Source organism: Triturus cristatus, chromosome 5_1 (assembly GCF_964204655.1).
Source record: "Triturus cristatus chromosome 5_1, aTriCri1.1, whole genome shotgun sequence".
Taxonomy (NCBI): Eukaryota; Metazoa; Chordata; class Amphibia; order Caudata; family Salamandridae; genus Triturus; species Triturus cristatus.
In genome coordinates this window covers 171,934,324-171,957,934 of record NC_140587.1, presented here as the reverse complement: position 1 = coordinate 171,957,934, position 23,611 = coordinate 171,934,324, and the positions used below count along the sequence as shown (strand labels likewise).

General features: G+C 48.0%; 1 long non-coding RNA gene across 1 annotated transcript in view; it reads left to right on the top strand.

The window, feature by feature from the left end:
* Window positions 1-4,223: 4,223 nt before the first annotated feature.
* Window positions 4,224-23,611, top strand: part of LOC146830568 (uncharacterized) — a 32,204-nt gene continuing 12,816 nt past the window's right edge. Inside the window, exons 1-2 of the long non-coding RNA XR_014961164.1 lie at window positions 4,224-4,380; window positions 12,980-13,099. This is a non-coding gene — a long non-coding RNA (uncharacterized LOC146830568). The remainder of the gene's footprint in view (window positions 4,381-12,979; window positions 13,100-23,611) is intronic.

Sequence of the window (23,611 nt, the reverse complement as noted above, 5' to 3'; positions counted from 1 at the left end):
GGGGCATATTATCAACCACGTCGTTAACATTATCGCCGCTTTAGCGGCAGAAAACTGCCACTAAAGCGGCGATAATGGGCTTGATAATATGCACTAGAGAATTCCAATAGAAGCCCATGTTGACACCAGAACATGGGCTTCTATTGGAATTCTTTGCGGCATATTATCAAGCCCATTATCGCCGCTTTAGCTGCAGTTTTCTGCCGCTAAAGCAGTGATAATTTTAACGCCCGTTCTTGATAATATGCCCCCAAGTGAGAAAGTTGTAGTAAACAATGTTGCCAGACACTGCCTTCTAAAACTAGACTCCCTTGAAGCATACAGGAAGCAGAATATGTTGAGAATCAATCTAGAGAAAACTAAGGTGTTGAATTTTGGCAAAAAGTTAAAAATCTTAAAGTGGCACTTGAATGCTAAAGAGGTGGAAATAATGAATTCTTATTAAAACCTAGGTCTGCCCTTTAGCATGAGATTGAAATGGGACACACATATGGGTTGTATCATGCAGAGGTCTATGCTAGTTGCCTGATCAGATTCAATTGGAAATACAGTGGCCTGACCCTCACCCCCTCAATGAAGGCTTATGAAGGGGAAATACCCTCTTTGGCGGTGTGTGGAGCTTAGTTACTTGCCCTTGATACCTCTTACGATTGGGATCGGTTGGAGGGGGCAGTTCTCGGAAGGCTCTTGTCATTGCCTTCAGGTTCTATGGTCCAGAGCATAAGGAGGGAACTGAATCTGATCTCCTGGAAACTGTTGGCGCAATCCAGGGTCCTCAGATTTTTAAATAAATTGTTGGTGGATACTGAAGCCTTAACCTCTTCAGTGCCCCGCCCTTTCCACGCCCTGTGCCGGGCGTTTCATTAGCGGGCGGGGTTCATGACGAGATAGTCTCGTCATGGGCACAGCGCAACCGCGCTCCATGACGAGACTATCTCGTCATGGGCACTGAAGGGGTTAAAGGTGTCTCATTGTGTTTGGATGAGCTCCAAGGCAGTGAAAGGAGGTGGGTAAGGGAACCAATGAAAAAAAGATAAGGGACTTTTAAAATATGCATTCTGAGTGGGGTAAGATTGTAGCCTTGTCCCATTTTCTTACTGAACAAGTGCTGAAAGAATCGACGGTAAAGGTGGCCGGGTTGCTTGACTTGGCCTATCTGAGGAAGAAGTCTTCCATCAGCTTCTCACGAAACACCCTTGGTCTTGATATTGATTTCCCCGATTGGGCCCAGATACCCGATTCCCCAATTACTGAATGAGCTTTGAAAGGTGAGAGTGGGGTGTAACCCAATCTACTTGTCCCGCAATTGGTGTAATGTGGCAATGGTTTCTGCACATGTCTCCTGAATGCTAAATGCTCTTTGTCTTATGTACTCATGCACTGTGTTTTTTATACTCCTATCCGTATGAAGTTTTAAGACCCTTGTTTTTGAAATGCAGAACATTGCAAAGGTTGGAGGTGATAGAGCTGTTGTTCGAAATGCACTACTTTGCTGTGGCAGTAGGAATCGCAAGTTTTATACTTACTGTCAAACAGAGTTTCAAGGGTGAGTAGGATGTGCTGTGAATTGGGGGGTGCGGGTTTTGAGACAATTTTATACTGTATATGTGTTTTTATTCTCTTAGAATGTTTTATGGATAATTGTCCTGACAAAATTTTTTTTACTACTGCTACTAATTATGAGGTGGGATTATAAACCAGATTGACCCTGCAAAGTATTTACCTGTGGCAACACTACAACTTCTAACAGACCTGATTTTGTCTGACACTGCTGCCTGAGGCTTTTGCCAAAGTCAGGATTTGGAAACCATGGCGTTCACCCTCGATTGTGACAAATAGGTCTTACTTACACTTCTTACAGTTAACTAGCACTCTCACCCATTGAACATCAAAATACTTCTGCCTCGGCAGAGATTGCCCCTGCGTCTGGGGCTTAGTCTATAGCACTTCCAGTGTTTAGAACAGAGACTTCCTGTCCCCTTCTAGCACTTCCAATCCACAGGAATTACATGTTTTTGTTTTGTTGGTTACTTTTTGACAGACAGCATTTATCATTCTCCAACACCCCTTACAGTGCCCAGTACTGCACATCACTTCAATAAAAAGCTTCAAGTCCTACATATAAACCACATATTTATTTTGCAACACATTAAACCATTATGCCTTACCTGCAGAATTATCTTTCCCGCTATGTAGTAAACATCACACTGTTGGAGCTCACGATCTCTGTTGTGGTGTCAGCATTCAATAAAGAAAGCACACATTAGTTGGCTTTGACAATGCTTGTTTCATTGCCGCACATGTTCACTGAAGAATGGTGCAAGGGTGTTTGGCGCTTAAGACAAAATAGCATTTTGGATCTGAATGCTTCGCTCCACTAAGAAAAAGAGCATTATTTAGACCTTTTCATTGTATGTGGCACCACCTTGTGATGGTTTCATATGGCTGCCAACTTACCTCGCCTTCTGAAAGACCAGACATAAGCTAACAAAATATTTCCAAGACAGGTTTGCATCGTACCAGCCAGAGAGGTCTCTCGGGTGCAGCTCTGTTAGAAATGTGATTGTCCCCAGGTTTAAACTTTCATGGTGTGAGCCTACAAACTTTGGAACTCTCTCTTCTTTTCATCAAGCTCTCATCATATATATTAGCTTTTAGAAGGGCTCTCAAAAACTGGCTCTTTAATAACTAGTTGGGGTAATTTTCCTCTGATTATCACAGCAGCGCCTAGATGCCTCAGGATGAGTGTCGCGCTTAACAAGAATATCTAACATACCATCTAACTTACATAACTAAGGAGAGCGACGATGGAGCCAGCAAATAAGAAGCTTATGGGCAGGTTGAAGCCCCCCAAAGTTTATACAACATATCTCTTCGAGAATGCGCATGTGCGCTGTCTGAGGCCAAGGCCTAAAAAACTGCTTTGCTCCTTCTGACGGGAACATGAACACATGCTGCTGTAGCCGTACACGACTGTGCCCAAGTGTATACAAAACGTACAGTAAAAAGAGTGAATAGAAACTATATCATATTACTTTTAATATATCCAGAAATTATCTAATTTTTAGCTGTTAATAGTGTAGCATTTTAGATGGTTGTTTTCACGTGTGTGCAACTGAGTATTTTATTGTGTTTGGTCGAACTGTGGTGGACTGGCAGCTAGAAGGAACCTTGGAAAATGCGTCCAATCCAACTACAGAGAGTGCAGTGAGTGAGTGCGACAGCCTTCTGAAGGCTCTTAGGGACAAATTATATTTAAGCAATGTTTAATTTGAGCCGGTGGTTGCCAGTGGGGGCCATTGACACTTTTTTGGGGGACCCACACTCATTTCTCTGCATCACACATTAACACATAGCAAGGCAGAGAAACACTCAAATCGGAAAGTTGGAAGAAATGAAAGATGGAAAACCCGTTACAAAGGCAGAAAGTAGGACCCTGCAACAGTGAGTGAAAGGGGCGGGAGTGTCTGGTAATGGGTTAAAGAGGCCTGAGGTGAATTAAGACTGCACAAGGTTGGTATTCGGCGCGCCGATGTTTAATTGCACAGGCCGTGGACGTCTGAGCAGAGCTTCGAGGCGTCACTCATTCTTTTACAAATGAAGCACTGATAATAATAATAATTCTTTATTGTTTGGTTTAAAAAAAACATTTACAACTGAACATGCTAAAAATTGAATAATCAAGTTAACTATTATAAAAGTTTTAAAACAATTAACCAGTAAGATAAAATTCAGTAATCATAAAAGTCTGGTAATTTCCAATACAATACATCACCCTGGATTTCATGTAGTTTCTGATTTAGATAAGTCGACTTTTAGTTCAGAATCACTACTCTGGCTAGATTTTAGCATGTTCAGTTGTAAATGTTTTTTTTAAACCAAACAATAAAGAATTATTATTATTAAATGAAGCACTGTATATATACGTCTAGCAGTGAATTCTGCTTCCTCAGGCCCACCCGTCACTAAAAGCAGCCCCTGACCCTCAGCCTAGTGGGATTCTCCCTATGCCCCATGTGGCCAATCAAACCCTTGGAGAGAAACATGCTTCTGAGTAGGGCATGGACTGAATACCAAACAGGGGCCTCCTGCTTCTGCAATTCAAGAGCGACCCCATCAAAGGCGGAAGCACCTCATGGGCACGTTTCAAACCGCGGAAGCAAAGGTGCAGTTGTGCATTGCGCCCGAAGCTGTACTTGTTGGACCACATTCTTCAAAGGACGTCAGGCTGATGGTGGCATCCACTGTCCCATGAAAAGATGCTATATATACACACACCCTCCGACGCCCCTCCGGTACTTTCTGGAAGCTTCCAACACCGCACGAAGATGAAGGCCCTCCTGCTCGTCGTGTTCTGTGCAGCCCTGTGGGTGCAAGTGGGTAAGTGAGGCGGGGCGGGGGGTCCCCAGGGGCCTGCAGCGCGTGGGCCGTCCTTCACAGATGTTAATGCAGGCTTGCCCCGGTTTCACAAAATGCGCTGCTTCTCAACCGGCACATTGGGGAATATTCGGCACCAGGAAAGAATGCAGTACTAGTGGACAAGGTCGAATGGAAAACATCGCATTGGTGTAACTGGCACAACATTTCTAGGTGACGTAGATTGCACAGGGGCTGTGTTTCCTTCACAGACCGGACTGGAGCTGTTCGGTACCTAGACTCCCAGATTCAGGAGCTCGTGCAATTTTACGCCCGCATTTATGGCGAGTGGGATTGGTAAAATGGGCGATGGGCGGTATCTGGGTTGCAGCAGTGGGGTGGGGCGCTTTTGTGGCCAGTGTGTGGTGGCCGATGTAGGCTCTGTCTGTGCCGTTCAGATGCTGCCACCGGCCCAGTGGGAGCCTGAGCGACCTCGCTGGAGGCAGAAGGGGCCTCTATTACCACCCTTTACTAACGGAGCGGCGGGTCACCCCCCCGTCTCTTGCTGGACTGGTCCATTAATGAAAGCAGATTGAGCAGGGGCGGGGCGGGGGTCGTCTGAGCAGAAAAGGACCCACTTCTATTCGGGTGTGGTTCACCACTGTGAACTAATCGGTGCACGGAAAGTCCTGGCAACATTAGCATTTTTTTAAATCTCATTGAATTTAACAAAACATGCTACTTTTATAGAAACCCACCTCCTTTATTATTTTGATAACATTTAAACACTGAAGCAGTGTTTGAGAAAAAGGCGCAATCCGCAAACGTGGGGCGTTCGTATTTAGGGTGCCATGGCATATTTTTGATCCCAATCCAACCCTGTATTTATGAGTTACACAGATCACACTGCCTACACCTAGATTTATGGATTTTTTAGATTGCACAGGTGCCCATGCAGTTTTATAGCTACATTTCTGGATCAGAATTCACTGGTGCAATTTTGGCAACTATACATATTTCCGCTAAAAAAAAGTGCAGTTTTTGCCCTTTTTAGTGCAAAATTCGTTTTTTAAACTGACAGGCTGTGTTAAACTGCACCAGTGTAATTTGTGTGATTTGGAAATGCTGCTGCAAATGACATCATTGCCGCCCCCAGGTCCTCAGCTCCCCAGAGACAGACGTGAGCGACCCTCAGCGAGGGAGCCCCCTAGTGGTAGAGCAACCATGCTGGGTGAACACAACCTCTCAGGTTACATGTGAGTGACCCCCACATATGGCCTGTTCTGCTTGACGGTGACTGTGCATCATGTTTAAACTGCGGCATGTTTCCCCAGATATTTTTAGGGACAACTGCATGCAGTGGCATAGTGCTGCACTAGAACCTGTGATACCCTGACACGTTAGTTTCACTTTCTCCTCAGGAGAACAAAAACCGCTTTTATAAGTGTGCAAAGTTTTTTTATTACGCGACCAAAGTCTCCCTTCCTGTAAATTTGCGCAGGTCACTCATTACAGACACTGTCCACAGTCCTGAAACTTCCACCAATAAACCACTGATTTCAGGTGTGATAGCCTAATCAGCTAAAGAGATGTAAAACTATCAGAGAAAACTCCAGGGATGGAATCAATGTCCGTAATGATCTGGAAGGAGGTGGCCACCTTACCTCCTGGTGTCGCTTATCCACGCAAACTGCAATGTTAGAATGTCGAGTTCTAGTTGGTGCTGTAAATGGGTGTGCCATTTTATCACAATTTAACTACGAATCTTTTTTTCTTGCGACTTTGACATTGTCTGGATGTTGTATTTTTTTCTGCTAACAACTTCAAAGGGGTGCTCAAGTTTTAATTTTGATGTGACACGGGTGTCCATTCACCAAAGGGTCAGGGGCAGCAGAAGTGACATCAAACACCCTTGAACTTAATGACATCACAGTAAGTGGAATGTATCATCTTTTCCCCTTACTATTCCCAGGAAGTGAAGTCACATGACCTTTTAAAAACACAACTTAGATAAATGTAGATTTTATACAGAAGCTATATAAAGGGTCACTCGAATTTCGAATTATGTGGCAGGAGAGGGGTAAATCATGCAGCAGGGTTGAGTAAATTATGCGGCATGAAAGGACAAATTATGCAGCATAAGGTGGCACATTTTGTAATTGTGTCACATAATTTTTTAAATAATTTTTAAACTTGGTAACTCTGTCTGGGCATTGATTTCACCTCATTAGTACAAGTTGAACACCCAAATATAGCATTGAGCAACAGAAAGCTGACCGGTCAAGTTTTGAAAAGGGTCTTCCACTGCGTTGCCACAGATGTTGCTACAGTTTTAGTAACTTTGGAGCCGTTTGAAACAATTTTTTTGTTAAAATCTGCAGATTATGAGGCAAACGATGGGTTATGTGACAAATGCGGCATGTCTATAATTATGCAAAAATCACAGCACAATAGCATAATTCCAGTGGCCAGGCCTATATTAGGGGGCTGATATGATATGCCAGGGGAACCTCGGAGTTTCATTCGCATATAATGGAATTTGGCCTTTGAACTCGTTCTGTGATATGGTTATTGAACTCCTCGGTGACTTGCAATATCCTTCTAATGTACAGAATGTGGTACTTTATCTCATATAATATTCACCATTCGCTTACAAAATAAATGGGCAGAAAAGAAGTTGGGGGAAGTGCAGTATTGCTACACAATGAGTACCTCAACTTGGGTACCTTTCTGGATCTGGATTCCCGCGACACTCACGGGGGCGTTCGTCCCATTAATGCTGAGTGTTGGGAGAGAGGGCTGCAGCGCATTAGGTGTTATGCAAAATTAGCGCTCAGAAAGGACCATATTGTTAGTGTTTTTGGCATTTTTTGTTGGGAGCGGAGGGAGGGACAGATATCAATTGTTGGAAAGAGGCCCTCGCATAGCAGAGGGCAGTGCTGGGGGCTTTGTTGAAACTTGACAATCAGGTCTTTGTATTTTGAGGGTCATGGCCCGTCCACCCCTATTTGGACACACCATTTTCTGTTGTGAAGAAATATTTATCTTGGAGAATGTGGTTGGGGCGCCCTTTCTTTATAGGGTTATTTTATGAGTATAAAGAAAAAAGAAAGCACTGTTTCTAAAAAGTATTGCCTTTTAGTAAATATATATTTCGAAAAACTACAATTTCAAATTCCTAGTTCGGCAATATCGTTCCCCTCCTGTACTTTTGCCCCTCCGCCTTTTGAAAGGCTTTGCTTGTCATGACGTCACTTCATTTGTGCAAGTCTGTGACTTGGTTAAAAGCACAACATGAAGAGTTGAAGGAACTAAAGCTGACACCAGCCCTCGGATGCATAACCGATGTCAGGCCGTTCGGCCCCATCAATGCCAGAAATGGACGAGATGCACCAAGATGCCAGAAAGCAACACCAAGCACAGCTTGAGCCTCGGAGACACCAAAGGGCCCTTTTAACCAAACAACAGCCTCCTGTTTGCCAACGAAGGGCTAAGGGGAAGGAACCCTGCTGCTTTCTTGACCCCGAGGCTAGAGGTCGCAGGGGCAGTGGGTCCCTTGAAGAATAGACTAGTCGGAACACTTCTGAAGGTGAGTGACAATGACTCTGCCCCTTTAAAGGGGTCATCCTGTGAATGACCCCAGTAGACGTCATCAAACTAAGCAACATTCTCGAACGCTGGTTGTTAGAGAGCCAGGAATGAGCCAGGAGTACTGCTTTTCCTGTACACTGGTTGGCCCCTTGAAGCAGAGGAGTTAGGTGCAAGGATAGTTAAACAATCACAGGGAACAGTTTAAAACTGTTATTAAGGGAACAGCGTGTTTCCATTAAATAGATTGAAAAGAATGTTATCAATTAGTAATCTAATAGAAATGTTCGAAAAAAGCCAAAGGGAAGTGCTATGAAAAGAAACTCAGTTTCACATTAAAATTAATAGACAAAAAAAGAGCGAAAGGCAGAGTTGAAAGAAAGTAGGTTGACAGAGTGGGGCGGGAGTAGATGGCAGGTTCAGTCTGGACAGGGTGGGGCGGGAGTAGATGGCAGGTTCAGTCTGGACAGGGTGGGGCGGAGGTAGATGGCAGGTTCAGTCTGGACAGGGTGGGGCGGAGGTAGATGGCAGGTTCAGTCTGGACAGGGTGGGGCAGGAGTAGATGGCAGGTTCAGTCTGGACAGGGTGGGGCGGAGGTAGATGGCAGGTTCAGTCTGGACAGGGTGGGGCGGGAGTAGATGGCAGGTTCAGTCTGGACAGGGTGGGGCGGGAGTAGATGGCAGGTTCAGTCTGGACAGGGTGGGGCGGGAGTAGATGGCAGGTTCAGTCTGGACAGGGTGGGCGGGGGTAGATGGCAGGTTCAGTCTGGTCAGGGTGGGGCGGGAGTAGATGGCAGGTTCAGTCTGGACAGGGTGGGGCGGGAGTAGATGGCAGGTTCAGTCTGGACAGGGTGGGGCGGAGGTAGATGGCAGGTTCAGTCTGGACAGGGTGGGGCGGAGGTAGATGGCAGGTTCAGTCTGGACAGGGTGGGGCAGGAGTAGATGGCAGGTTCAGTCTGGACAGGGTGGGGCGGAGGTAGATGGCAGGTTCAGTCTGGACAGGGTGGGGCGGGAGTAGATGGCAGGTTCAGTCTGGACAGGGTGGGGCGGGAGTAGATGGCAGGTTCAGTCTGGACAGGGTGGGGCGGGAGTAGATGGCAGGTTCAGTCTGGACAGGGTGGGCGGGGGTAGATGGCAGGTTCAGTCTGGTCAGGGTGGGGCGGGAGTAGATGGCAGGTTCAGTCTGGACAGGGTGGGGCGGGAGTAGATGGCAGGTTCAGTCTGGACAGGGTGGGGCGGAGGTAGATGGCAGGTTCAGTCTGGACAGGGTGGGTGGGGGTAGATGGCAGGTTCAGTCTGGACAGGGTGGGGAGGGGGTAGATGGCAGGTTCAGTCTGGACAGGGTGGGGCGGGAGTAGATGGCAGGTTCAGTCTGGACAGGGTGGGGCGGGAGTAGATGGCAGGTTCAGTCTGGACAGGGTGGGGCGGGAGTAGATGGCAGGTTCAGTCTGGACAGGGTGGGGCGGAGGTAGATGGCAGGTTCAGTCTGGACAGGGTGGGGCGGGGGTAGATGGCAGGTTCAGTCTGGACAGGGTGGGGCGGAGGTAGATGGCAGGTTCAGTCTGGACAGGGTGGGGCGGGAGTAGATGGCAGGTTCAGTCTGGACAGGGTGGGGCGGGAGTAGATGGCAGGTTCAGTCTGGACAGGGTGGGGCCAGGGTAGATGGCAGGTTCAGTCTGGACAGGGTGGGCGGGGGTAGATGGCAGGTTCAGTCTGGACAGGGTGGGGCGGGAGTAGATGGCAGGTTCAGTCTGGACAGGGTGGGGCGTAGGTAGATGGCAGGTTCAGTCTGGACAGGGTGGGGGTAGATGGCAGGTTCAGTCTTGTCAGGGTGGGGTGGGAGTAGATGGCAGGTTCAGTCTGGACAGGGTGGGGCGGAGGTAGATGGCAGGTTCAGTCTGGACAGGGCGGGGCGGGAGTAGATGGCAGGTTCAGTCTGGACAGGGTGGGGCGGAGGTAGATGGCAGGTTCAGTCTGGACAGGGTGGGGCGGGGGTAGATGGCAGGTTCAGTCTGGACAGGGTGGGGGTAGATGGCAGGTTCAGTCTTGTCAGGGTGGGGTGGGAGTAGATGGCAGGTTCAGTCTGGACAGGGTGGGGCGGGGGTAGATGGCAGGTTCAGTCTGGACAGGGTGGGGCGGGGGTAGATGTCAGGTTTAATCTGGACAGGGCGGGCGGGGGTAGATGGCAGGTTCAGTCTGGACAGGGTGGGGCGGGGGTAGATGTCAGGTTTAATCTGGACAGGGTGGGGCGGGGGTAGATGGCAGTTTGAATATGGACAGGGTGGGGCGGGGGTAGATGGCAGGTTCAGTCTGGACAGGGTGGGGGTAGATGGCAGGTTCAGTCTTGTCAGGGTGGGGTGGGAGTAGATGGCAGGTTCAGTCTGGACAGGGTGGAGCGGGGGTAGATGGCAGGTTCAGTCTGGACAGGGTGGGGCTGGGGTAGATTTCAGGTTTAATCTGGACAGGGCTGGGCGGGGGTAGATGGCAGTTTCAATCTGGACAGGGTGGGTCGGGGGTATATGGCAGTTTGAATCTGGACAGGGTGGGGCGGGGGTAGATGGCAGTTTGAATCTGGACAGGGTAGGGTGGGGGTAGATGGCAGGTTCAGTCTGGACAGGGTGGGGCGGGGGTAGATGGCAGGTTCAGTCTGGACAGGGTGGGACGGGGTAGATAGCAGGTTCAGTCTGGACAGGGTGGGGCGGGGGTAGATGTCAAGTTTAATCTGGACAGGGCGGGCGGGGGTAGATGGCAGTTTCAATCTAGACAGGGTGGGGCGGGGGTTGATGGCAGTTTCAATCTGGACAGGGTAGGGTGGGGGTAGATGGCAGGTTCAGTCTGGACAGGGTGGGGCGGGGGTAGATGGCAGGTTCAGTCTGGACAGGGTGGGACGGGGTAGATAGCAGGTTCAGTCTGGACAGGGTGGGGCGGGGGTAGATGTCAAATTTAATCTGGACAGGGCGGGTGGGGGTAGATGGCAGGTTCACTCTGGACAGGGTGGGGCGGGGGTTGATGGCAGTTTCAATCTGGACAGGGTGGGACGGGGTAGATAGCAGGTTCAGTCTGGACAGGGTGGGGCGGGGGTAGATGGCAGTTTCAATCTGGACAGGGTGGGGCGGGGGTAGATGGCAGTTTCAATCTGGACAGGGTGGGGCGGGGGTAGATGGCAGTTTGAATCTGGACAGGGTAGGGTGGGGGTAGATGGCAGGTTCAGTCTGGACAGGGTGGGGCGGGGGTAGATGGCAGGTTCAGTCTGGACAGGGTGGGACGGGGTAGATAGCAGGTTCAGTCTGGACAGGGTGGGGCGGGGGTAGATGTCAAGTTTAATCTGGACAGGGCGGGTGGGGGTAGATGGCAGGTTCAGTCTGGACAGGGTGGGGCGGGGGTTGATGGCAGTTTCAATCTGGACAGGGTGGGACGGGGTAGATAGCAGGTTCAGTCTGGACAGGGTGGGGCGGGGGTAGATGGCAGTTTCAGTCTGGACAGGGTGAGGCGGGGGTTGATGGCAGTTTCAATCTGGACAGGGTGGGACGGGGTAGATAGCAGGTTCAGTATGGACAGGGTGGGGCGGGGGTAGATGGCAGTTTCAATCTGGACAGGGCGGGGCGGGGGTAGATGGCAGTTTCATCTGGACAGGGTGGGGCGGGGGTAGATGGCAGTTTCAATCTGGACAGGGTGGGGCGGGGGTTGATGGCAGGTTCAATCTGGACAGGGTGGGACGGGGTAGATAGCAGGTTCAGTCTGGACAGGGTGGGGCGGGGGTAGATGGCAGTTTCAATCTGGACAGGGTGGGGCGGGGTAGATGGCAGTTTCAATCTGGACAGGGTGGGCGGGGGTAGATGGCAGTTTCAATCTGGACAAGGTGGGGCGGGAGTAGATGGCAGTTTCAATCTGGACAGGGCGGGCGGGGGTAGATGGCAGGTTCAGTCTGGACAGGGCGGGGCGGGGGTAGATGGCAGTTTCAATCTGGACAGGGTGGGGCGGGGGTAGATGGCAGTTTCAATCTGGACAGGGCGGGCGGGGGTAGATGTCAAGTTTAATCTGGACAGGGCAGGCGGGGGTAGATGGCAGTTTCAGTCTGGACAGGGCGGGGCGGGTAGATGGCAGTTTCAATCTGGACAGGGTGGGGCGGGGGTAGATGGCAGGTTCAATCTGGACAGGGTGGGGCGGGGGTAGATGGCAGTTTCAATCTGGACAGGGTGGGGCGGGGGTAGATGGCAGTTTCAATCTGTTTATGGAATCGGTTTCACATTTAAATAGAGGCGCGTGGGAGTAAGAAGACAGAAGTGGTGTAAAAGGAACAAAGAACAGAATGTGTGTCCCCGTTTTCAAAAAGCACCGTTTTTCCAATCCCAGGCAAACGCATCTTGCTTTAACCACTTAAATGTGAAATAATGGACTTTATTTGGCACAATAAGTTGCACAGACCAATTGTTTTCGGGATGTTTCACACATGGTGCGCTCCCAGCTCGACCTTCCCATGAGCCATGTTGATATGTTAGAGGGTCTGCTGATTTCTATACCCATGTAAAATTGCCTGCACATTTCCATGCATCAGTCTTGGAGGGCCTCTATATAGTAACACATAACCTTCCATTATGTGGTCAACAAAGGAGGCGGTGGACATTTCTGTGCCTGTCTGCGCCGCACTTCCCTTGGGGCAGAACTCTGTACTTCCAGGTCTGTGATTGTGGATGCAATTGGCACGAATTTTAGTTCACCCCCCAGTGAATAACAGGCATCTGCCCCAACACACCCTCTTGCATGACTGAGCCCCAATCTCTGTCACGAGGCAGATGCATGGGAGCAATGTGTACATGCATAACACATGTGTTTGTGTGCAGATGTGTGAATCAATGCATCATCAGCATGAGTGTGCAACCCCCTCTCAATCGGAGGGTGCAGATGGAAAGATTTATTTGGCCACTAAATCTGTAAATATGTTTGGCTGAATCATTTGAAACCAAATGGCAAGGGCGGAATGCTCCGAAAATGTAGATTTGTGTCTCTTTTGGTGAAAATCCGTTTATTCTTTGCAGCACATTTTTTGATTTGCTACGAGTGCAGTTCAGTGACCAGCAACGACAATTGCAGTAGCGTCCAGAACTGCTCAGCCGCCGAAACCCAGTGCAGCACTACCGTGATAAAGGCCCCACTTGGTAAGTGGCATTTTATAGTGGCATCATATTAACCCTAAGAAATGTATGTGTCAATGCTCACCTTTATTTTTAATGCGCTAAGGTAACCCGTCATGCATGTATTCCGGTTACTTCGGTAGATAGTCAACTCGTTGGGTCCTAGAAATCGATGCAAGTCATACACTTTCTATCGTGCGCCGCCTCTGCCTCACTTAGGTGCAGATTTACTAACACTTTGCTCTGGGTTTGTGTTACTTTTGTAACTTTATCACTTTTGCAACTTGTACTTTTCCTGATTTGCAATGGAAAGTTGTCCAAAGTGATGCTCATTTGAACACAGGAATGTTGAGGGCTCCATTGAAGACAGTGGAGCAGCAGCCGCCCATACGCACTGGTGTAGGCCCGCTGCTCTCCACATTTCAAGGTGCTCATAAGCCGCCTCGGCCTTTCTCTTTCCCCTGCCTTTCCAAAGCACATCTTCAGGTGTGTTCTTTGGGACACTGTATTGTCCTGTGATTCCTCTCTGGTTTGTTGCTCTGTGGCTGGCGAGAGGGAGATCACGTTTCTTCGGACTCTGAGTAAATAAATGTTTATGGGAGTCACTGGCCGCCTTCACCACGCTGTGCTACCGCGCACCCCAGAGCCTCCCCCTCTCTCCTCCCTAGCTCAGTCTCATTGGAGCCTCGGAGGGAGGGATGGAGTTAGGGGTGAGGCTGCCCAGCTCCTGGGTCTCTCTGGCTCAGCTGAACGAAAAGAAAAGCAGTTTAGCCAAGCTGGGAGACCCAGGGGCTGACTTCAGCCCCTTTTCACAGCTCTTGCTGTGAATGTTCAACAGCTAACAGCCGTGGCCCTGCGCACAGTGTTCGCTGTTGAACAATCACAGCAACAGAAGTGAAACGAAGGCTTTGGCGCTTTCTTGATTTCAACCCCCTCGATCTCCGATGCCTCTGTTTTTATAAATAGGACTTTCGGCCCTCTAGGGGATGAATGTTCTAATAGCCTTATACCTGCTGTAGCTGGGCTACACTGGCCATTAAAGGCCCGCACCCCTGTTTAAGGCCCTCGTCCTCGGCACAGGCTTTTAATGCTGGAGCCGTTTATGGCCGGTATAGCCCGTTACGGCGGTCTGTAAGGCTATAGTCGCACTATGCACCACTTCGCATCAAGGGGGGCGTTCCATGGGTGCTACAGGGCATTACCATGCAGCCACCCATTAGTTCTGATGCAAATCTCTATCTACTAAGGATTGTAGACAGGGATTTCGGGCAAAAACTTAGGCTTTCTTGAGGCATGTGTATCGGAGTAAAAATGTTCTAATCTTGCCATACTTTTCAAACTCTGCATGTGTGCTGCACTGTACAGCACACAAATGGAGTGGGAAAGGTAATAATGCACTGCTTTTGTACTGGAAGCGTCTCCTTCCTGTACATAACGTATGCTTGACAGAACCCAGACACCCTTGCACTATTATGCAGGGATATGTGCATTGGGACATAGCAGCCAAAGTCTTGATATAGCTCTGTTTTTTTACTCTCCCTTATACACAGCAGAGAGCAGCAACTTTGATTGCTGTTGTGCATGGCGTCACACTTTAGTAAATGTCCCCCTTACTCCTTCTACAACCTGGTATCTCAGGCGCAATAAGAAATTATATTATTGCTGATGATGTCAATTTTCCTTTAGATTTGAATGATTCACATCTGATATGGAAACTGGAACCATTAAGAATCCGGGGATTAAGATGATGTATCGATGTCGATAACACAAGGAAATTGGAAGGATTGGGAAGCCACTCTGTAAAGCAGTTTCTAAAACAGTACCCACACCCTCTTTTGGAAAGGTCATTAAGCCACCCAGAGCTGTAAGAAACACAGATAATGCCAATGGGACTCTTGGAGCAGTGTAGCAATGATTACATGGAGAGACAGCGGGGCAAGAAGTGATGACCCGTGGATGGCAGAGAGATGCCTGCAGAGATAGGCAGGGGTTAGTAACCAGTAGAAGTTCCTTGTGGCCCAGCTGGACTCATAGTGGCTACAGATAGAGAATGAAAGTCACCAAAGAGAGGAATATGTGTTGGGATATCCCGCAAGTGACTGGAGAGGGTGCAGATCTTGATGTGCAGCTTGATGCAGCTGATTAGAGATTGCCCAGTGATGGTAACAAAATCTGCTAAGAGATTAAGGAAGAGAAAGAACTAGGACTTTATGTCATCTGTGATGTGGTGTTAAATGGCGACTACGTGGGTGGTGGCTGTCTCCACTGTGTTGTGGTCTGAATCCAGGTGGTAGCCTTGATTGTCTTGAGTGGCTGATGCTGGCCTTTTCAATATTTTATTACTGGATGGGAAGATGTGCGATCGGACGAGCTAGGTCATCTGTCTTTCAGGTATGTTTTAACAGCGAGGCAAGACTTGGGTGAGAGTAGTATTGATGATGTTGAGAAGACAACAAAAGCATTGCCACAGGTCTCATTTTTTAAGCTAGATGCTGAGTTAATGTTGTCTCCGCAATGCAGCTTTTAGAGATCTAAGGAGGATGGGTAGATCATTAGATGAAATCTATGTCCAAGATGGTCCGCGGGACGGGCTCTAAGAAGGGGTGGAAGTGATGATGTTGTGTGGTCAGCGTTGATGTTCTGCTGCCTAATCTTGTCGGCCTTGGTTGAAAAAAGCTTTGTTATTGTAACGCATTTCTCTATCGAGCGGGCAGGAGGAATAGCTGGCATGGGATTCCAGCAATGTTTGATTGTTTTGAATCTAGGCTTGCTCTCGTGGCAGGTGGCCAAGGTGTTTAAGTGGGTGTTTTTGCTGCAGAGATGCTCTGCCTGTGGGTGAGGCTCTTCTGTAGATTGCACCGTTTCCTCTGTTACCAGATGGTAGCTTTCTATCAGAAAATGCCTGGTGATACCCAGGCATGGAGGGTATCCATTGCTATGCATTGGGTTTAGCTGTGGTTAGAAGGACGTGGTCACAAGGATGAGTCTCCGTGTTGGATTTTGGTCTGAAGGTGGTGACTAGTATCAAGATACGTTTGTACACTGCATGTGTAGGGAAGATCTTACAGGATCTCTGGAGGAGATGAGCTGGGTACTGTTGTTCTTTATGTTTTAGTGCTGTATTTTGACCAAAGGCAATGGTTCTGTGGGCAGACCGGATCCCTGATGGAGGATTGTGATATGAGGTTGGTCATGCTGCAGCAGATAAGGCCAGAGGTGCTTCCTCTAGTGTGCATCAGAAGAGCCAAAGGGGGCCACAGGTCTCCTGGAGTCTGAAGTAACAAAACAAGGTGCTTTTGGTGTAGGAGCCCGAAGCTGTCAGGAGCAGGAAGGAATGAGGAAATTGGAGCTAAATTGAGGTGGTGTAGATGAGATGGATTGTTACAGTCTCAGTTACTGTCAGAGGATGTGGCAAAAAAGAGCTGGAGCTGGGCACAATGATTGATGGATCCCTGGACAACACTGGGTTGATGGGGCCTTTTCTCTTCACTGTCAAGCAGAGCTGTGGCAAAGATTCTCCGGTCTTGGGTAGCTCCATGTGCTCGGGCTACTCGTCCTATCAGCAGCACTTACAGCAGGACCTGCAGCTCTGATGCTGAGTAAGGCAGAGTCCAAAAAAGACCAATCCGTCTACCTCCTCCCTGTCAGGTCATAGCAACTGCAGCCCTTTTACTCCCAGAGCTGTGTTAACTTGGAAACCTGTCACAGGGCCGGCTTATACCCACAAACTGCCCATTTGTTGTCAGGCCAACTGGTCCTTCAGGTTCAAAGCCGCCCTTGACATTGTGGATGCATTCCTAATAATGCCACTTGTGTCGTTCCATAGGTACAGCTGAGTGCCATGGAAACCGGTATCACCTAATGTGCATAAGAAGCACAGTAGCTCTGATTCCAGTCTGATGGCAGGGATCCCCGGCTGCTCCTTAGATGTGTATATCTGTTCGAAACACTCCTTCCACCAATCAGTGATTGTTACTGGGCTCAGCCACAGGGATGTCCAGGCAGCCCATCCTTGGTGTTGGGGTCTTTGGTAGGGGCCAAGCCATGGTCACCGCCATTTATCCTGAGGGCAAAAATAAATCAATGGACTGGATTGCAGTCCAGGGAAATCAACAGTGATGGAGATTAGTTGATGCAAGTTGTTGTGTTCCTCCGTGTGACATCCTGTGTATAATGGATGTGCCCAGATGTGGGTTACATTCTCACTGTCCCTTAGGGCTCGAGCAGCAGTCTACCTATGAGGCCCAAAGTGCCTGGAACAGGTCCGGGGTTGCTTACACTCCTACCCAGAGTGCACCTGCCCTGATAGCCACCCATCACGTTTTTGTTTTTCTCAGTTTGATCAGGGAAGGCGCACACACAAAACACTTTAAAACTCCATCCCATCAATAGTAAACATTTGTAGATGGTAATGAATCAATACCTGTTGGCAAAATCCCTTATTTACAAACTTTTGTGATGAAATATCACTTCATCAGACTTTGTGAGAATGAGGCAATGGAACAGAACAGAAGTCTTACTTATGTCATTTATAATGAGAAATGTGAACCACTGAGGCCTGGTTTAATGTTACACTGAAGTTAAATCTTCCCATTCAAAACCCCCCACCCTGTGTTATGATTGACTTCCTTGGAAGGGATAAGGGATACGCATTGCACAACTTCAAGCATGTAAGGAATCCGGCGATAAAAGAGACACCAGTTGAATGTGCACCGTTACATATCGAAAACCATTGTTAAAGGTGAGTTATGGGTCAGAGCTGCACTTTGATCCAGGGTGTTGCAGTTCACTTTACAAGGCCATGAGTTAGCATGTCATTTGGACATGCCCCGCGTGTTCCTTAATATGTGCGGCCGGGTATGAACGATAGAGAGGAGGGTGAAATTATGGCTGTGTTGATCACCATCACTGGAAAATTGCAGTGGTGTTTGGTTTTGTGCTATAAACATACCACCCCTTCATCGGAAAACGTTTATGTTACATTGCCCGAGCACAATATTTGTCTTCTAACAAACTACCCACATCTTTCCTTTCACAAATGTTTTCCAGATTCTCTTTTGGATTTCTAGTGACGTACTTTTAGCCCCTGCCCCCTTGTGCAACAGCCTGTGGGGTCAGGAGTGCACTTTGGCCACACCCTGTCCCCAGTTATCCATAGAGGGATGGCCTTGTGCCTGGCCCCACATCAAGTCCAGGGACCTCGGTCACAAACCTACTTCCTCCTGTACTTTTGACTTGGATGTGAAATACCCTTTTTGCGAATGCAAAACAACCATTGTAATTCACTGAATGAGTTACACCCTCATAGGAAGTCTCCTGTGGGTGGGGGAGAAGGTGTTCCAGGGTAGGGATGCCATGGATATTGCGAAAATGTCACATATTCCCAAACCATGTTCTGACTGCTTCCCACTGGTTGGACTATCTTTAAAATGCTGCGTCAATCCTTACGCTTGCTTCAAGCAGGCACAGGGTTTTGACGCAGCGTGGCCTTAAAAGTGGCTGAGTGAAATCTTGTAGATTTCACTCAGCCACTTTTAGGAGGCGTTCCTGCGCCGGAACACCCCCCCTGCGCCGGAATGCCTACATGTGGTGCAGGGCTTTACAACGTGACGCATCTCCCAGATGCGTCACGTGGTAAGTACCCCGCACCATGGCGCTGGCTTTGCGCCGCCGTTGCGTCACAAAAGCGACGCAACGGCGGCGTAAAAGAGGCGCAAGGGGCTTGTAAATCTGCCCCTAAGTGCGAATTATACACAATAAATCAAAATGACAGGTAAACTAGATTCTCATGATCGTACTTTGGTTGGACATTAATTTGATATTTATAGAAACACATAGTCAGTATGTAAGTAAGTAATAGTGGTATATCAGCCTGATTTTCAGGGCATTTCTATTTTTTGACTGAACCATAATTTCACATTTTTCTAGAAAGCTGTAAATCATTTGAACTCTTATTTGCTATCTGGCACCTGTTGAGTTAATGCGTTTTGGCCCCCCGGGAACGTTAATGGGGTCTTTGCCAGGCCCTATAAATGGACCTTATTGATTAAAAAACAACACATTCGGTGTTTTTACGCAATGCAATGATGTTATTGTGCTGTTCCTCCCAACCTAAGCTTCTGAGCAGCAACAGGGTGCGCATGACAGCAGTTTAGGAGCTATTTACTTTCAGCGAAAGGCTAAGAGCGGTCAGTTGTATAGTGCGTTTTACACATAAAATGTCAGGTTTACCAAAAAGGTAACCATGTTGTTTATAAATGTTATTATACTTGGCTACTTGAATTTCTGAGAAAACAGGAGGATTACATGAATACACTGAGGTACCTATTACAGGGAAAAATCTTCATACCCTGTATAGAAAACCTGAGCTGAGCTGCCATAGGAACAACCTCACAATGTTTTGCGTCCAGGGGTTCATTAGATGTGCGGACAATCAGTGTTGGTAATCACTTCTCCGCCAGACTGTATGGATAAGTCTCTACTTCAAATGCACAGAGTTAGTCCATGGTCTTCTTAAGCACAGCGACCAGGGACAGAAAGCGTACTGCAGGAAGATTCATGTATACCAAACTGGGATGTTATCTGGGCCAGCACGTATGATGTGCCACATCACGGCCACCATATTGGGAGGTCAATTGATGTCATGCATGTCGTAAGACAAGGGAGTCAGCATACTAGTTTATGTGCAGTGACATGTATGTACGTAATGTAGGTGTGCTTGCATTTGGTCGGATTGGTTAGTCACGATGATAAGCTAGTTTTAGATCCCGCCCTGCCAAGTGCCACGCATCTTGGGTCCGAATTATGCATTTCCTCTTTTTTCTCTCATCTCCGCGAGGCCCGAGATTGTCACGCATATTACAAGCTTTCTGCCAACAATCAGTTAGTATTTGCTGCAGTGCCCAGCTCCTGCAGGGACTTGGAAGTAATACATGGCTGCTCATTGCTGTCTTCTGGTGTCATAGCGCTCAGAGAGCCAACTACTGGACTGCAGTGCAGTGTTTTGCTATCGCCTGAACTGCAAGGCTGAGCTGCCTCCTCGGAGTCTCTTACTCACTGATTGGGTAGCAGACTTCTTCCACCCCAAGGGCTTTATTTACTATATTTTGAGGCATGGCGGCACAGCAAGTCTTCCTGCTGCGCTGCGTGTATCAAAAGAAAAGAGCAGGAATACGCCGTATCTAGGATACGGCGCATTCCTGTCCTCCCCTGTGCCGGCTCACAAACAGCAGCCATGCGCCGAAGCAGGCAATCTTCCGACATGGTGAAAGGGTGTCTGTGTTGCAGGGTTGATTGTTTATGTGCAGGAAGTGAAACCTTCCTGCACATAAAACAATCAATAAGGGCAATTTGCTCCTTCTATGAATGCAGCACACATAGAAAGAGCAAAGAACGAGGAGAGATAAAAGTATTTATCCTCATTGCGCCATTCCTACGTGTCACCTGGGGAGGCCTAGAATTCTGATGCATTTCCTAGTTTACGACACTTTGTAAATCTGGGAATGAGTCAAGTTCCATGGATGTTGCGTGGGAACACCCACAGCAACACCCATTGAGCGCCCCTTTCACGCAGAGTAATGAGTGAAATGGGCCCATATTTACAAGGCCATTAAGAGTCAGGCGGGTGACTAAAACAGTGATGCACCCGCGGTGCAATGAGCTTGCAAATGAGGCCCCAGGTGTGCAGCTTTACAAACCACCAACCTATGCAGCACCTATTCTGAGCACTGACTGTGGCTGATTCTCGGACATTCTAAGCCCCAGGACCGGTTGTACGACGGAACCACGCGTGCCTTTACAACGTGGCGAATACAACGAATTTGTTGTTACCACGCGTTCCATTATCAGGTAAGTGGGTACAATGACTTGCCTTAGAGAAGCACTGGACTTTGATATATTTTACTATTCCCCCCCGGACCAGTCCGAGCGGGCCAAGAGAAAAAGATACCGGAGTCTCTGTGAGTCAGTCTTCTGTTCTCTGCCTAAAAATTATAGTTTGGAGGTAAAATCTTTGTGAAATATTTACAAGACGGGCTCTTGATGAACTTAAAAGGTTACTGGAGTTGGGTATAGCTTCTTGATATACATTGTAAACCTCACTTTCCCTTGCTGAGGCTTCTAGTTGCCTCTTCACCCAGTTACCACCCTCTGCCCAGTTATGTGCCCGTTTGCAGTTTCAAATGATTGATGGACTGATGGGTTCGAGCAGCTCCCTAGCCGTAAACGTGACAGAACTTGGAAAGAGCGGTCGAACATGAAAACCATCTGATGACTTTGAAGGCAGCCTAATGGCATATCACAGGAGTGACCATCGACATAGTCCAAAAGCGCTCAGCTTTGAGGATAGGGCCGCACCTTAAATAAATAATATGTTTTAACTTTTCATTACCACTGGATCGTTTACAAAAATTGCAAACATCTGCAAACGCACTACAATGATGCCAATGACAAGCACATACAATACTAGTGGTGCAGCATGTATAATTGTTTTGGGGTGGGAGGTACTTCAAATGTGTTTTCGATTCTGTGAAAACTAACATTCAGGATGAATAAATGCTGAGCTCCTGGTCCAGAATTCCACCCTTCTACGTCTACCTTGCTTGCATTAGGGACCATGGTACGCTTGCGGCACCGCTGCTCTTCACCATGGGTGAGGGGACAGAAGACCCACGTTGACCATCCAACCTTCATTTGCAGGGACTGCGAAGGACACATTGATCATTTCTAGAAGTTTGAGGGCTATGATGGAGAGACCCTCTGCAGCCTGGGTATATATGGACTAGATAAATAAGAACAACAAGAGAGCGAGGAAAAGAAAAGAAAAACTTGTCCTCTTCCCCAGAACAATATGATCAAACAAAATGGACAAGTTTCATGCCTCAAAGCAGACTTTTTCGCTGAGATTGTTGAAAACAACGTGAAAGGAAGGAGAGCACAACTGCTGTATAAGAAACCCCTCACCCACCTACCTAGTAGGTGGCATGCTTCATCATCGGGGCCCAACTGGATTGTCTAGCACAATCCAGTTGTGCTACAACGCCTGAGATACAGCGGAGTAGGGTTATGAGCAGTGAGTGAAGTGCTATATGTGAAGTGATTAAGAGTTAAAAAAGTCTCTGGGAAATGCCCTATGAAAAAACTTTAATTAAAAGGGTCCCAGGACTAATGTAAAAAAAGGTAGGGGGGATATAAAAAGGAATGTTATTTTCCTTGTATCCCTAGAAACTAAGGTCAACTAGTTTCAGCCTTCAACATAGTTCTAGAGGCTTTCGTCAGGACCAGCCAAAATTGAAGAAAAAATAATTTTGGTGAATGGCCGTAAAAATAATATATAGGCAAAGTGTAAGTATCAGCACACACCCTAAAGTGTGCTGTGAGTGTTGTGATGAGGTACTCACAGTAACTCCGTTTTTGGTTACTTGAGTGGAGAGGTAGTTAATCCTCTGGATTTAGAACGCCGTGTGGTTCTCCGCTTGCAGTTTGAAAGGGAGACCAGGTCCGAAATACCTAGGGCGGCGATCGGTCCCCCCTACCTTTTTTTACATTAGTCCTGGGACCCTTTTAATTAAAGTTTTTTCATAGGGCATTTCCCAGAGACTTTTTTAACTCTTAATCACTTCACATATAGCACTTCACTCACTGCTCATAACCCTGCTCCGCTGTATCTCAGGCGTTGTAGCACAACTGGATTGTGCTAGACAATCCAGTTGGGCCCCGATGATGAAGCATGCCACCTACTAGGTAGGTGGGTGAGGGGTTTCTTATACAGCAGTTGTGCTCTCCTTCCTTTCACGTTGTTTTCAACAATCTCAGCGAAAAAGTCTGCTTTGAGGCATGAAACTTGTCCATTTTGTTTGATCATATATATGGACTAGGCCTGGGCTAAAATTCCGTTCTGCTCGCGGAAATTGCGATATTTTTTGACATTTTCGCGTTCCGCAGAGAGCGCAAAAAAGTCAAAATTTCCGCAATCCGCATCTTACCGGAAATGTTTTGCTTGCTCGCGCTGTAAAAAAATACATTCTCGCGTGCGCGAGATCGCCTTACCTGAATCCCCGCGTTCGCCGACTAGTTTTCCCGATCTGGTCGCGTTCTCCACGAGATGTTGGATTGTTGGTAGCCATTTGCGCTGTCTCGCGACAGTTTCGCGCCCGCAGTAACGTCATTCGTCGCGCGATCACGTCTTTCTTCTCGCGATCATGCACCGCAAGAAAAGTGAAAACAAGATGGCCGCACCCATGAGCAACCACATGGGTAAGTTGGCGAGCCGCGACCACGCAGAATATACCGCGAACGGGCGGGGAAAAAACTTCCGCATCTTCGCGATATTGCCGCGTGTTTGCAGAGATTTTTAACATTTTCGCGATAGTTTGCGAAAGTGAATTTCGCAAATTCCGCCCACCCCTAATATGGACTAGGGGTGGGCGGAATTTGCGGAATTAACCTTCGCAAATTATCGCGAGAATGTTTAAAATTATCGCAAACAAGCAGAAATATCGCGAAGATGCGGAAGTTTTTTTCCGGCATGTTCGCGAG